Source organism: Pan troglodytes, chromosome 11, assembly GCF_028858775.2.
Source record: "Pan troglodytes isolate AG18354 chromosome 11, NHGRI_mPanTro3-v2.0_pri, whole genome shotgun sequence".
NCBI classification, from domain to species: domain Eukaryota; kingdom Metazoa; phylum Chordata; class Mammalia; order Primates; family Hominidae; genus Pan; species Pan troglodytes.
This window is the reverse complement of record NC_072409.2, coordinates 34227518-34240205: the sequence shown is the minus strand read 5'-3', so window position 1 is coordinate 34240205 and position 12688 is coordinate 34227518. Positions and strand designations below refer to the sequence as shown.

Here is a 12688-nt window from a genome sequence, read left to right as displayed (position 1 = left end):
TTTAAACAATTGGATGGTATTATTAAAAAAAAACCTATTTCTCTATTGATAAATGTTTAGGTTGTATTTTTTTTTTCTTGAGATGGAGTCTCACTCTTGTCACCCAGGCTGGAGTGCAGTGGTGCAATCTTGGCTCACTTCAACCTCTGCCTCCCATGTCCAACCAATTCTCCTGCCTCAGCCTCCTGAGTAGCTGGGATTACAGGTGCCCACCACCACACCCAGCTAATTTTTGTATTTTTAGTAGAGACGGGGTTTCACCATCTTGGCCAGGCTGTTCTTGAACTCCTGGCCTCAGGTGATCCACCTGCCTCGACCTCCCAAAGTGCTGGGATTACAGGCATGAGCCACTTCGCCCAGCCAATTTTTTGTTCTTATTCATCCAATCATTCCATGGTTTTTATTGATTTCTTTTTATATGCCAAATCTCCACTAGGTGCTCAGATCTCCAAGAGATCAGATTCAAATATGGGAAATAGAAAAAATAAGAAGTAAATCAACATTACAATTTTTGTTCAATGCAACGAAGTAAACAAAGAGGAAATCGAGATAATGGGAGAATCCACATTAGATAGTGTTCAAGAGAAGTGGTATTTGAAATCCAAAGAACAAAGACACACCCTTCTGAAAAGGGGAGGAGAGAGGCTTCAAAGCATGGGGTAGCATATGCAGATGTGCCATAGCAGGAGCTTGGCATGTTCAAAAAAATGAAAGAAAGCTCATGGTCTAAGAGGTGCTGAGAGAGGCAGAGTGTGGCAGCTGTTGCACGGGGACCAGATGGTGCAGCACCTTGTACACCACAGTAAGATGTTTCGATCATATCTTACATGAAATGAAAAGCCACCAAGCAGTGAACTTATACAACATAATGTATTTTTAAAGAAGATTTTTGGCTGCTATGTAGAAAATGAACTAGAAGCAGGCAAGAGGGAAAAACAGAAAGGGTCATTATATTCAACCAAAAAATGATGAAAAACTAGATTAGAATCATGCAAATAGAAATGAAGAGAAATGTATGAATTTGAGGTATATTTTGCAGTTAAAAATTGTGTTAGAGTTGATGAACTACAGTAGTTAACTTTTCCAACTCAGCAATATGGACTTCTCATTCAACTTACAGTCGGCTTTTCCAACTCAGCAAGGCTTCAAATTATGGAATTCTCAGACTCAGGCAGAGAGTATTAGCCAGCTATATTTCATTTCACCTCTGTTTTCAGTTAGGTTCACCAAGTTTACTAGAGGGTTGTACCATGGCTCAGGAGCACATTTTTGAGAACTGTGACAAAATAAATAATTGAAGCTTTGTTCATTTGCAATAAGATCACATATGAATCCCAGGTCTCCAAGTTTCCATATAAAAATAACGCATTTATATAAAAAAACTCATATTTTTAATTTTAAAAAATTGTAATAAAATGCACATAACATAAAATTTACCATCGACCATTTGTAAGCATACAGTTCAGTGATTACATTCATATTGTTGTGAACCATTACTACCATCCATTTTCAAAACTGTTTTCATCTTACAAGATCAAAACTTTGTACCTATTTTACAATAATTCCCCATTCTCTCTTCCCCCAGCTCCTGGCAACCAACACTGCACTTTCTCTATTATTTTGGCTACCCTAAATATCTTATATGAAGGTAGAATCATTACAGTATTTGGCTTATTTTACCTAGCATAATGTTTTCAAGGTTCATCCATGTTGTAGCATGTTTCAGAATCCTCTTCCTTTTTAAGGTTGAATAATTCCACTGTGTGTACCACAATTTGTGTATCCTTTCATTTATAGACAGATACTAGGGTTGATTCTACCTTTTGGATATTGTGAATAATATTGTTATGAACACGGGTGTACAAGTATCTCTTAGAGATACTGCTTTCTATTATTTTGGATAAAAGCCTCTTATGATTTATATTTATCTTTCTTTACTGATAAATTCACATTTTTATACTGCCTAATGCATGGTATCAAATTAGAAATCATGAAAATGAGGGGCCAAAAGTGTTTCTTGTAACAGTGTAATGTCATAGAAATGTGTACAGAATGTAGTCATTGCAGCACAGGTAAAAGCTTAGGGCCAATTCTTTGTAGCTTTTTGATCTTGGGGAAGTTAACTTTTCTGAATCTCAATTTTCTCATCTATATAATGGGACAATGAGGCCTTCTCAACATACAAGAAAGCTGTTGTAAGGATCAAAAGGGAAAATGTAATGAAAGTACTTTATAAAACTGCAAAGCAAAATGTAAATATAATATTAGGTAATAGATAAGCAGCTCTTTGAATCTGAAAGCTGCCCAGTGACCATCATAAAGGTTTCTTTTTGTCTTGTTTTAAACATATTTAGCAAGTTATAACTCACATACAATACACTGCACATGTTTAAAGTGTACAATTTGTTAAGTTTTAGCATGTGTAGATGCCTATGAAACCATAATTACAGTCAAGATGAGGAACATATTTATCACCTCCAAAAGTTTCATCTCCTTCCTAATCCTTAGCGTGCTCCCCCCATCCCACAATCATCACCAGGCAACTGATAAATTACTATCTCTATAGATTTGTTTGCATTTTCTAGAACTTTATTCAAATGGAAATATTCAGTACATACTCATTTGTTTGACAGCATAGGGTTGCAATGCCCTAGTTCCCCCTCTTACTCATTAGATGATGTTTTATGACCTCATCTGACCCTGCTGACTTCCTCATGAAAGAAAACCAAGGAGAAAAGGACCTAGAACCCCAACAGGGACTAAGTATTCAAGCATTGTTAAGTATTTATGCCGTATCATCTAAGTTGTAAGAACATCTGAATCATTTTAAGAGACTGCTACTTTGAAATTAAGTAAGGGTAGAAAAGGAGATAAACTGATAAAAGAGCAAATGTGAAGGTATAAGAACGTTCATTGAAACTTGAAATAGTAAAAATAACTGAAAAGAATTTAAGTGCTCATTAATAAGTGATTGATTAAATAACAAGTAACAACCATGTAAAAATGTGCTCTGCATTCATTGACATTAAAAGATATGGCTAAAGATGTAGAATGCATCCTGGAGGGATAACCACCCAGATGTTGACAGTCGCTCTTTTTATGCCTGAATAATGAGACTGGTGGTGGTAGTGATGATATTGAAAAGGGATCTTTCTCTCCTATGGCACTTGAATTTTCTACAAAAACCACCATTTGATTTGAAAACAGAAAAATTACTTTAACAAAAAATAGTCCCTGAAAAGCATGAATAAATGCTATCATACCAGCCAGATCTCCTCTTAGGCATTAAATTCAAAAACACAACCATAGATAAATGTTTGCAAGGGATTATATACATAAATATTAACAGTAATTGTCTCTGGATGATGAGATCAAGTGTTGTCTTTACTCTTTAAATTTCTGTATGATCAACAGTTGAACCCTAACCCTGTATCCGTGATAATAAAAAATACCTTTCATTTTGAAAGTAAAATAGAAGGAAAAGGCATTCTAACCTGCATTCAAGTCCATAAGGTAAAAAAGAACAGTCCTATATTTTTGGATTGCGGTAAAGGAAAAAATATTAACTACTTCTGGTATAATAATGGACGTGTTTATGTCTCAAGCTTACATTTCTATTCGGTATTAAATAGATTTTCTAAATATAATGGTTATTTTTGTCACAGAAATGCTGGCAATTATTGCAGTGTAGGAAATCAATATCAAACTCTAACTACTGCACTAAGAAACTCATTCATTGTAATGAATTCTCTAGTGTTATTGAAGAACTAGTAAATTTAATAATAGTATCTATTCATATCAGTTGTTGATTCTAAACTGCCAAGCCATTTAAGGATATAGAGCAAATGAAGATAATTTTTAAAAGAAGTTACAAGTATAACCATTTTCTATTTTATTTAAACCCATGAAAGGATTTTTTAACATATTGAACATGGAAAGACATTATAAAATAAATGAAAATACTCTTCTGGGGTGAAGAATTTGAAAAAGTTTAAGACTAAATCAATCCTTTGCCTCAATCTTTCTGAGGAGGGATATGATTTTCAATCATCTTTTGGTAGAGACAAAATTAAACAGTGGCAACAGAAAAATTTCCAGAACTAAATGAGAGTTCTGATGAGAGGTGAAGCTGGCTGGGCTTCTGGGTTGGGTGGGGACTTGGAGAACTTTTCTGTCTAGCTAAAGGATTTTAAACACACCAATCAGCACTCTGTGTCTAGCTAAAGGTTTGTAAATGCACCAATCAGCACTCTGTAAAAATGCACCAATCAGCACTGTGTCTATCTAAAGGTTTGGAAATGCACTAATCAGCACTCTATAAAAACACACCAATCAGCATTCTGTGTCTAGCTAAAGGTTTGTAAACACACCAGTCAGCACTCTGTAAAAACGGACAAATCAGCACTCTGTAAAATGGACTAGTCAGCACTCTGTAAAATGGACCAATCAGCAGGACATGGGCGGGGCCAAATAAGGGAATAAAAACCAGCCACCCAAGCCCACAGCGGGAACCTGCTTGGGTCCACTTCTACACTGTGGAAGTTTTGTTCTTTCGCTCTTCATAATAAATCTTGCTGCTGCTCACTTTTTGGGTCTGCACTACCTTTATGAACTGTAACACTCACCACAAGGGTCTGTAGCTTCATTCCTGAAATCAGCGAGACCACGAACCCACCGGAAGGAAGAAACTCCAGACACATGTGAACATCTGAAGGAACAAACTCCGGACACACCATCTTTAAGAACTGTAACACTCACTGCGAGAGTCTGCGGCTTCATTCTTGAAGTCAGCGAGAACAAGAACCCACCAGAAGGAACCAATTCCGGACACACTGAGATATCTAAAAAATACTATCTTCAAAGACTGGGACCATCTCTTAATCACCTTGAAATCTCATCTTCTAGCTAGTAGAGAACTGTTAAATTACTAAATAAATGAATTGTGGAATTACCAACTAAATGTTTAATCTGCCGAATAGGTTATTATGGTGGAGTAGTGACAATATTATCACTTAGTAGTGCCAATAATTTAAAGTATTCACCCCTCAAAATACTCTAATTAAACTTCCATTATTTCTATTCTACTGAAATTACTTTTGCCCTGGTCATCAATTTGTCAGAGCCAGTGGTCCTTACTGTACTGTTTATCAGTGTTTGGTAGACTAGATTGCACTTTCCTTCCTGAAATTCTTTGCTTTGCTTCTTTGACACAACATTGACCTTTCCTTTCTCACTTTCCTTTATCAGTTTCCTCCGTTGGCATCTCCTCATCCAATTAATCTGTAAGTGTTAGTGGGCTGCAGCAACCAAGCTTGACCCCTTTCCCTATTTTTCTCTTTTTTGTCACACTCCCTTGATCTCAACTATATACTGATGGTGTCATATACACACTCACAGCTCTGATCTCCCTATTTCTAAATTCGGTTGTCTGTCTATTTGGCATCCCTAGCTAGATTTCTGATAAGTATTTCAAACTTAAAATGTCCCAAAGAAAACTTTGGATTTCTGACTCTGACCCCAACCCAAACTTTCCTTACTGCCAGTAAGTGGTATAACCTTCCACCCACTTTATTGAGCCAAAAAACATAAGACTTATCTTTGATTATTTTCTTTTCCTCATTATCTTACCACAAGCCCACCTTCAGTTCATGCTGGAATTGAAGATATATACTAAGTTCTCTCTTGCCTGCCTGCCTTCCAACTATTATTTTTGTGCAAGCAATCATACTTCCCCTACACTAAAACAAAATTCTCCTTCTTTCCAGTCTTTCCATCCACCTACATCCCCATCTATCTTCCACAAATAATCACATTTCAATAATATGCATTAGATACTGTTGCTCTGCTTAAAACCACTGATGATTTTCTACTTCATGTATAGTAAAATAAGTGATTTTTACCAAAGCTCACAAGGTCGAATATGATCTTGTTTCTGCCTACCTTCTCAGCCTCATCTTTTTGAATTATTGCCTTTACTACGCTCTGTAGACCCACTGGACACCTGTTCATTATGTTTTCCAAGACTAATTTCACCATAGATTCTTTGCATTCACCATTTTTGCACAGAGAATGTTTTCTTCCTCTACTCCTCCTTTTATGAGAGGCCTCTATCTTAGAGCTTAGATGTCATATTCTCAAAGAGCCTTTCTCTAATTATCCCACCAAAAGTTCCTTCTCTTTCCAGTTATTCTTTATCATATTCCATAGTTTTGGTTTATATTCATATTACTTTTAGTTTATATTCATTTATTATTGAAAATTATCTTATTTATACATTACATATTTATTTTCTAGCTCTATGACTACAATGAAAGCTTCAGGAGAGCCAGAATTCTAACAAACTCATCTTCCATTTCTATTTAAATTGGTGGACTTTATCCTATTTATTTACCAGAGAGTTTCATCCAAAGGAGATAAGAAAAAGATCTATGAACACTGTAAAAAGAAAAACTTCAGCCGAATTAAAATTAAAGGAGTTTAATTGCACAATGAACTATTTATGAATTGGGCAGCCCCCAGAATCACAGCAGATTCAAAGACACTCCAGCACAGCCACGTGGTAGAAGAAGATTTATAGACGAAAAAAAGGGAAATGATATACAGAAATAGAAAGTGAGGTACAGAACAGCTGGATTGGTTACAGGTTGGCATTTGCCTTATTTGAACACAGTTTGGACACTCAGTAGTGTATGAATAGTTGAAGTACCGCCACTGCAATTGGCCAAGACTCAGCTATTGTTACATGGGCGTACTCCTAAGTTAGGTTTTCAATGTTGTCTACCTATTCAGCTCAGTTGCAGTTTGTCCACAAGGACTCAAATGTAGAAGTACAGAGTCCTTCTCAGGCCACGTTTAGTTTGCTTTAACAAAACTTACTCATTTATTCATCCAACATTTATTTATGGCCATGCACTATGCTAGGCACTGAGAATGTGGTAGTGAAAAAACTGATTTAACTGTGGATACTCTCAGGAATAGGATAATTTAAATGGAGAGAGGCAGGAAAGTCTACGATAAAATATCATTTTGGCTTAGATCTGAAAAATAACTAGGAGTCAGGAATAAGTAGACATGTAGATCAGGATACGAATAAAATAATTATTGGTGCTTTAAAAAATCTTACGGCAAATTTTATATTAAAAGCTATCAGAAAATAATTATGAGTCATACAAATTGAAAGTGATGAAGTATTCATTATAATTAATTAACTTTCTTAATCTTAATCTTAGTTCATTTGCTTTCAAGGTACCATCACTGTGATCTTCCCACTGGAATTTATCACGCACTCCATACAACAACTTTTCCCCCTGTAGACACTTACAACACCATAGAGTCTGCCAGATTCTATTGCCCTCATTTCAGGGCTGCTTGAACTATGACCTAGCTCTGTTTCAGAGACATTCCTATCTGAGTCCCACTCAAAGATGGCTGTTTGTTGCTGTCATTTTACACTTACAGTATTTGAGCCTGAGTAGTATTCCGGAGTAGGTGTAAAATCTGCTATCTTCATTACTCAAAGAGGGTTGCCAAGCATTGTGTTTCCTCCTTTTTGGTAGAAGATGCACTGTGCAATAACTTGTTTTTACTTTTAGAGGGGATGTTCCACAGTGTCCCTAACAACTGGACTCCTAAAACTTTGACAGATGTAGCAAACATTGAATCTTTGTAGAATTATCTCCTACCCTCTGAAGAGCTATAAAATTTTAAAAAGTAAGGGTATTATGTAGAGGAAAATAATAATTTTAAAAACTATTTAAATGGAAAATTTGTTATGTTAACACAGTCATTAAATTATCAGAGTATAAAATGACATGTTGCTTACAACTCTAAAATATGATGTATTAAGGCAAACACTAGATGGTAAAACAAAGCTAATAGATTATTTATGGAGAGTAATTATGGTTATTTTCTCCTTAATACTTCTTTAATTTTTTTCTAAAGTTATAAAAGAAAGTATGTTCCTGCGTATCTCTGGCAAAAAGGGAGCAAAGACCTCACCCACTAAGTTTTCTGAATTGCTTTCTTGTTCAGTTGTTCCATATATCTTTTGTTTATTTCTTGCTTGACCAATTCAGAATACTTGTCCTTCCTCTATTAATGTGTAGTACTGTAATAGCACTTTACTTATTCTATCATTTCTAATTGGCCAATGGCTTGTTTCATGAAAATAGTTGTGTATCCTTTTCAGGAACTGGTTAAGATTTAGAGAGTTGTGGAGAAAAAACTTTTTCATTTTCCATCTCTTTGTTTTTTGTACCACCCTAAATCTCTGTCAAGTGTCTGTATTCAAGTGTCAAAACCACTTTATCATCTTTGATTTGCCAGAGATTTCTTTTTGCACGTGATGCTAATAGTTTAATGAATCAGCTATAATTTGATCTCCAGGTGCTGAAGATATTAGTTGTGTGAATTGACCCTGTAGCATTTGCCCTGGGAGGATCCTCCCAGAGAGTCTAAGACCACATGGACAGGCTGGAGCACAAGTTGAAAGAATTAATTATTGCAGATAACCCTTAAGCAACCCCAATGGTGTTCATCCATCAAATGAGTCCTATAGTCAGATTGTTAGCTCGCTAGCCCACCACCTGTGATCACGGGATGATGATGTTATAAGAATTACCTGATTACATAGTAAGTGCTGAATAATGACCTGGAACCTCCTGACTGTGAGACATATGGAACTTAAAGATGACAAACTAAAAAACTTAATACAATGAATTAAACTGTAAGAAATTTTACATAATAAATTACATAAACTAAGAAATTTTCAATTTCTAGAATTATCCTAGAATCAGGACCACTCTCTCCCTGAAATTGTAAATAGCTGCAGACTTTTGGGAAATGGAAAAGGGAAGCTGGGTGAGATTGGCCTAATATTTACAGCTCTGAGTTCAGACTGCTTATTGCTGATTCTGCTCAGGTCTGGATACCTTGAATTTTCCAGATCTCATCTTTATTTCTCTACAAATGAGGAGAAAAGGAAAAGTTTTTAAACAGGAGCATCTATTGTTACAAGCGCTATGTCAAACACAAATTTTATGTTATTTCATTTTCACCACATTCCTGTTTGGCATCATAACCTCCATGCTGGTGGTAAAAGTTTTAGACTTACATGGACTAAATAGCTTGCTCAGTAAGTGCAGAGCTGGAATTTAAACTCAGATTTCTCTGACTTTAAATCTGCTCATTTCACATCTTGCATCCTCTTCCATAGCAATTACCCGGTAATATCACCTCTCCTCGTTCTCCCTGTGCTGCAGGGACTTAGTGCTTGCCACAGTCCCCAATTCCTATTAGAGGCTAGATTTCTTTCCTTATACTCAATTCTTAGATGTTCTACCCTAAACCCAGATCTTTCTGTTGCTAGTTCAACACTCAGAGTTGGCTAATGGCCTGCACCTTAGATCATGATCAATCATTTGCTTCATTTGTTCTTAAATAGATAACATTTGAGGTTATGTGTAAGGGTTAAGTTTATGTGTCAATTTGGCTGGGCTAGAAGATACAGTTATTTTGAGAGATGACAGCATGCTGGCAGCCCTTGCTCGCTCTTGGCGCCTCCTCGGCCTCGGCGCCCATTCTGGCCACGCTTGAGCCCTTCAGCCTGCCGCTGCACTGTGGGAGCCCCTCTCTGGGCTGGCCAAGGCCAGATCCAGCTCCCTCTGCTTGCAGGGAGATGTGGAGGGAGAGGCACGGGCGGGAACCGGGGTTGCACACGGCACTCATGGGCCAGCGCGAGTTCCAGGTGGGCGTGGGCTTGGCGGGCCCTGCACTTGGAGTGGCCAGCCGGCACCACTGGCCCCAGGCAGTTAGGGACTTAGCACCTGGGCCAGCAGCTGTGGAGGGTGCGCCAGGTCCCCCAGCAGTGCTGGCTCACTGGCGCTGCGCTCGAATTCTCGCCAGGCCTTAGCTGCCTCCCCACGGGGCAGGTCTCGGGATCTGCAGCCCGCCATGCCTGAGCCTCCCCGCTTGCAGTGGGCTCCTGCACGGCCCAAGCCTCCCCGAGGAGCGCTGCCCCCTGCTCTATGGCGCCCAGTCCCATCGACCACCCAAGGGCTGAGGAGTGCAGGTGCACTGCACAGGACTGGCAGGCAGCTCCGCCTGCGGCCCCAATGCAGGATCCACCAGGTGAAGCCAGCTGGGCTCCCGAGTCTAGTGGGGACTTGGAGAACCTTTATGTCTAGCTAAGGGATTGTAAATACACCAATCAGCATTCTGTGTCTAGCTCAAGGTTTGTAAATACACCAATCAGTGCTCTGTGTCTAGCTAATCTAGTGGGGCCTTGGAGAACCTTTATGTCTAGCTAAAGGATTGTAAATACACCCATCAGCACTCTGTGTCTAGCTTAAGGTTTGTAAATGCACCAATCAGCACTCTATATCTAGCTAATCTAGTAGGGACTTGGAGAACCTTTATGCCTAGCTAGAGGATTGTAAATACACCAACCAGCACTCTGTGTCTAGATCAAGGTTTGTAAACACACCAATAAGCACCCTGCATTTAGCTCAAGGTTTGTAAATGCACCAATCAGTGCTCTGTGTCTAGCTAATCTAGTGAGGACTTGGAGAACTTTTGTGTCTAGCTCAGGGATTGTAAGCAGACCAATCAGCTCTCTGTAAAACAGACCAATCAGTTCTCTGTAAAATGGACCAATCAACAGGATGTGGGTGGGGCCAGATAAGGGAATAAAAGCAGGCTGCCCAAGCAAGCAGTGGCAACCTGCTTGGGTCCCCTTCCACACTGTGGAAGCTTTGTTCTTTTGCTCTTTGCAATAAATCTTGCTGCTGCTCACTCTTTGGGTCCGCACTGCCTTTATGAGCTGTAACACTCACAGTGAAGGTCTGCAGCTTCACTCCTGAGGCCAGCAAGACCACGAACCCACCGGAAGAAATGAACAACTCCGGAGGGGAGGAACGAACAACTCCAGATGCGCTGCCTTAAGAGCTATAATACTCACTGCGAAGGTCTGCAGCTTCACTCCTGAAGCCAGTGAGACCACGAACCCACCAGAAGGAAGAAATTCCAAACACATCCGAACATCAGAAGGAAAAAACTCTGGACACACCATCGTTAAGAACTGTAACACTCAGCGCGAGGGTCCGCGGCTTCATTCTTGAAGTCAGTGAGACCAAGAACCCACCAATTCCAGACACAGTTTACTCAAACACGAATCTAGGTGCTGCAGTGAATGTCATTAACATATGCAATCAGCTACCTTTAAGTAAAGGAGACTGTCCTTAATGATGTGGCCATGATATAATCAGTTGAAGATCTTAAGAATGAAAATTGAGGTTTTCTGAAGAAGTCCTGCCTTAAGACTGCAGTGTCAACTTCCACAATTTCCAGCCTGGTGACCTGCCCTACAGATTTCAGAGTTTCTGCCTGACCTGCCCCTTTTGTACTTGTCAGCCAATTGCATGAGCCAATTTCATAAAATAACATGCTTTATATGTTAATATAATTTTATGTATATAATTTTAATATATATAGTTTATAAATAAGTATATACAATGTACAATTAGTTCTGCTGGTTCTGTTTCTCTAGAGAATTCTGACTGGTACAGCATGGAACTTTTATAACATTATTTCCCAGTGTCTTATGTATGACATTGACTTTGACCCCATATTCAGACTTCCTATTTTGACCCAGTCAAGACAATCTACATGGACCTCCAGCCGTCTTTGTTCTGATTAATTGTATGAAGACACATAATGATGCAACCCACTTAGAACTAATGGTATGCTGTCCTGAGATAGCATATGTCTCTGTGTATGTCACATTAATTATTGGATTTGATGCCTGTCAAAATAGGCACACTAAAAAATTCAGAGAAAGGGAGGCAGAAGAGACAAACGTCAATGTGCTGATTAGTTAATAGACAATCTGTTGATAAACCCATGTTTGAAGCATTTCAGAAAAGCTAAAAGGTCATAAATCTATAAAATTCATCGACCATATCTATGTGGCAGTGATTTGTTTGTGTACAAAGAAAACACACTTAACTAGTTTAAGAACCTTAACTGAAGCATCACTCCTCCTTGTTATTCATCATATTTTATGGAAACTCCAAAAACAATTTATAATACATCATTCAATTACAAAGGTTAATTAATGTAGGTTATCAGCAAAGTACTGTCTTGGTGTTAAGAATTATTCATTATATTTTTAGCTTACAAAGCCACTAGACTCTGATACATTGTAACCAAATGCTCATTTTCTGTAGATTGTTACAGCAGTGTGTCTTGTGGTTTAACTCCTTCAATCATGCTTTTACACATCAAATATTCAGTGGGGACTTTTGTTGTAAACACTGTGCTATGCTCTAGGACTGCAACAACCAGCACAGGAATCTGGGTCTTCCTCTAAGAACTAGGCTAAATGACAGGTGAGTGTTAAGAAGGTGGATAGAGAGCTTTAGTGGCATGTGAGAGGGCAGCAAAACCCTACACTAGGGGAGTAAAAACTAAGCTAGGAACTAATAGAGGACTAAGACTGGTGAAGAGGGAGAGATGTTTGCTCTAGGAAGAGAGACACTAACTTTGTGAAGGCCTGAGAATGAGAGAGCTCCTGGTGTGTTCGAGAAAGAAAGAGATACACCTGGAGCATATAAAGTAGGGAAGGGAGATGGTGGTGGGGAGAATGAGCAGCAAAAATGAAGTTGAAGACATAATTAGAAACAAAGCTTTT

General features: G+C 38.5%; 1 long non-coding RNA gene across 1 annotated transcript in view; it reads right to left on the bottom strand.

Annotated features, from left to right (window-relative positions):
• LOC134807644 (uncharacterized) overlaps positions 1 to 12688 on the bottom strand; it is a 127144-nt gene that overhangs the window by 61231 nt on the left and 53225 nt on the right. The gene's annotated exons all lie outside the window — the stretch shown is intronic.